Source organism: Mya arenaria, chromosome 1, assembly GCF_026914265.1.
Source record: "Mya arenaria isolate MELC-2E11 chromosome 1, ASM2691426v1".
NCBI classification, from domain to species: Eukaryota; Metazoa; Mollusca; class Bivalvia; order Myida; family Myidae; genus Mya; species Mya arenaria.
Genome location: NC_069122.1, coordinates 7,571,741 through 7,575,846, shown reverse-complemented (window position 1 = coordinate 7,575,846; position 4,106 = coordinate 7,571,741).

The window sequence follows — 4,106 nt, the reverse complement described above, 5'->3', positions numbered from 1 at the left end:
GGTGGTGCTAAAACCCGGTAACCGGTATCGATATTGAGAAAATCCGGTATCACAGTTTATGATACCGGATTATGTCGATACCGGGTGTTTCGTCACAGTCGGTACCGGTTAATATAATATTCTCTAAAGAAATCCCGGTACCGATAGGCCCGGTATCAATGTCCAAAATAACTATGACTTTGATTATCTTTAAAAACAACAGAATAGTGAGTTTGATTGAATGAAAAATAGTGTAATTAACATGTATTAGTAGGTTGACAGTCACCTTAAATAACATACTTTTATCAAGTTATAAATCTTGAATACAATAGATTTGATTCCAATAATAATTGTCTTTTGATTTTAACGTGATATTTGGGGAATAGATTTGGAAAGAAATAATTCATTTTAATTAACAACCCAGTATGGGTTGTTAATTAAAACGCCGGCGTGCTCGTTGGATTTGGCACCGTTTTTTGGTGGTGCTAAAGCCCGGTTTCCGGTACCAGGTAGTGCCCGGTATCCCGTATACTTGTCGATGCAGTGCTATGCGGTACCGTGAAATTGTGTATGATCATGCAGACAATAAATCCGGGTTTTGACAGACTCGGCATTTATTCCTTATAGAAAACTTTTTTTAATAACAATACCAGCATAATTATGTTTTTTTTTTACTTTTGCGAAGAATATTTTGTAAAATTTACTTTTGCGAAGTGCAAAGCAACAAAACATTTATTTAGGTGTTTAATATTTCATTTATCTAAGCACTGCACTAGAGGCAAGTGACAACATTAAAAAAACAATAATATATATTATAAAAAAAATGACTGCACACACGGGTTTATCCTATTTTAATTGCCAACGGAATTCAGTTCATACTATTCAGGATAAATCACATTTTTTTTCAAAATTGCAATTCATCTATTTAAAGCACTTACCAAAGAATGGTTTCCCGACGTGTTTTACCTTTGACATTACGCAACGTTCAGGTCAACGTAACCACATATGTACTTAAAGACACCATGTTTTTCATTGTACAGTAATTAATTTTGTTTAATATAAATATACACATTTTCTTACGGTTTGAATGCACGTATATGTTTGTGGAGAACATTTTCCCGGAAATATGCTTTGGAGTTTGTAGTGTATCTATACTGACCATCCAACAAAAATGCATTACATATTGAGTTTCAATGTAACTCCGTACATGTGAACTTTATGTTTCTTGCTCTCTCTCTCTCTAGCTCTCTCTCACTCTTTGATTACATAGAGTAAACTTTTCCACAAAATACGTGCTGAAAATGATGCACTTACTATGACTTTGTGTTTTGTAATGTTTTGTATCTCCAGTGTCGTTCATAATGCTCTGCTTCTTCTGTAACGAACATGCTTGTAAATGCTAGGTATTATTTAATGCCACCGACAAAATACATGTGTTATTAATCCTTGACGGCATAATTGATTTCGCTTTCAGAAGGCGGACTTAGGGTGGATTTTTTCCAACTACTTTTCATATTTCCTGGATTCCACCCTCAAAAGGAATTCATTTACATATTTTGCTCTTCTGGTCAGCTAACATTCGCCGCGAAGAATCTTGAAAATAAAGGAGGGGAAGACGTCTTTTGTCCGCTTTTTGTGTGGACGGACTGTTTTGTACAGGGGCTCATTTTTTGTTTTCGTGAACACCTTTAGTCCCATATATTGGTACGGTTACAAGTATGCGGAGTTTAATCGTTCAATAACTATTTTGAAGTTAATTACAACGATATTCACTTACACCACCCGCTTGTTATTGAACGTCGTCTTTGACAACATGGTACAAAACAGTCACGTATCAAAATTCCATCGTGCTGAAAACGGGAGCTCATGTATAATTGAAATAACTTTAGTTGTGGGTGCCTTAACTTTTACCAATTTAAGCGCAATTTTAATGTGCTCAAATAATGGTTTCAGACTGCTGGTCATATAAATGGTTTGACAGCAATTTAAAAAGCAGTGCAAAACAAACAAACAAAATACACGAACATTTAAAACATTTAAAAAAAAACGAGAAAAGAGTCCTGCATACTGGAAAAAAAATCAAGAGCAGTTCGTGACGAGGCCGACAGTGTTTGCGCTGATGCTTCTGGCACAGTACCTGTGGAAGTCAGTGTCCTACACTTAACGCGGGAAGATACCGAACTACCCCCCTGTATGTCAGATTGATAACAGGGTTAGAAACCACGTCTGTCACTCCTTGCTGTTCCTAACGACTGCAGAATAAGCGATTTGTATTCAAACACATACTGAAGCTCCCGACGACAGGCAACACATGGTTTTGCATGATACGGCAAAGTCTTCCCTTACAAATAATTCAAACAATGTTATAATATATTTTAGGCGATAAGACATGATACGTTAAAATGTAAATATCATAGTGTCAAGAATTTCACCATAAAATGTTAAAAAATAAAAGTGTGTACGTTGAATAACATAACAAAACATTTCAAGAGTGTGCACGTTGGCGTTTCTACAGTACCACTTGTTTGTCGTTTCCTTTCAGTGATTTTTGGTGCAATTTTCTGCCTTCTGAAGGCTGTTTCACCTTGCGAAAAAATGTCCATTTTTCCCAAAATTTCATATTTTTTTCCCCAATTTGATTAATGAAAATTACATTAATGAATAAAAAAAGCAATGAATTTCTTGAAATATAAACAAAATCTTGACAATACATACTCTTTCACAGCATAATGTATGCATAAAATAGTAAGAACATGTATATTTACGATTATATTAGCTATTTTGGCCTGATTTTGTATTTTCCCCAAAGTCAACTTTTTCCCAATTTGCAAGGCACAGGCGTTAAAAATATTTCCAAAAATAAATCACTGCCTTTTTAAAACCTGCAATTTAAGGTATCTAAGAATACAAAAATATTATTTTACATTCAGAAGGCCACTTTAAAACACTTCCAACAAATATTTGTTGGTATTTGGAGGCCTTTTTATTACAAATTGGTCAAATCGGTGTACGTTGACATGCCGTGTTTGGAAAAAAGAGTAAAACGTTCTGAAAGAAAAATCGCACATTTTCGGAAAGTTTATGAATTGGTGCAATCGGAAGGCTTAGTTTCTAATTTGGGAGCGAATTAATGACGTAGATATATGCAAATAACGTACCTGATGTGTGCTCTTTTGCCCTACTTCCTGTGTGTACGTTACCATTTGTGTGTCACGTGATAAAAATTGTTTCCCCACACTCGTATGAATAATTAGCTGATTATCTTTAAATATTTCATCAGATCCAATATCAACTACTGTCTTGTTTGGCAGTGTTGTAGCAAGACCAGCACAAAACAGTAAGAAAAGGTCTTTAACAGCTTTAAAACTATTTGCAACTATTACACTTAAACTTAAAAAATCTTCATAGAGTTCAATTGCCAAAATAACATTTGAGCAGAGTAAGATACATCGCTATTGAAAACTTTTTCCGCTTTGAGGCGACTCCGGTGTGGAACAGCCTCAAAAAGGAAATAAGGTGCTACCTACGATTTATAAGGCTGACCCGCATCTGAACAGGTCTCTGTTGTTGATGCTTATGAAATGTGCAAATAATCATTTGTAACAATTTTTTTTTTTTTAGAATTAAATGTGTCCCACTGAATATCTTATATCACTTGTTTTTACGGAAAATGAGTTTTGTTTTCAGCGGGACGGTTTACACCCATTGGACAAGATGTGGTATGCTGATTTTTTAGACTACTCTGGGCAATGTCTCAGGTTTTTTCTTAGAAATGCCATTGCTGAATTTGCTTTTTTCAACTATCTTAGTAAAAGGGTTGACCATGTCATAATCTCGGATATAGTTAGCCCAAGGTATGGGGTTTCAGAAACTTGGTGTAATATATGTCCACACAGCGTGTAAAATGTGGGGTTTTATTATTGACACTCATAACGTAACATTTTTGGCAATAAAGTTGATTCCCGATTTAAATAACAGTCCAACGTTCAAATTCTTGAAGATCATTCTTGAGGGTATCAAGGTCTTTCTAATTCGGTATGTTCCGATATATAGCAAGCGTCTGCGAAGAGACGCACTTTTGACTTTACTGATAAGGGCAGGCCGTTTATTTGGCATCGAAAATGTAG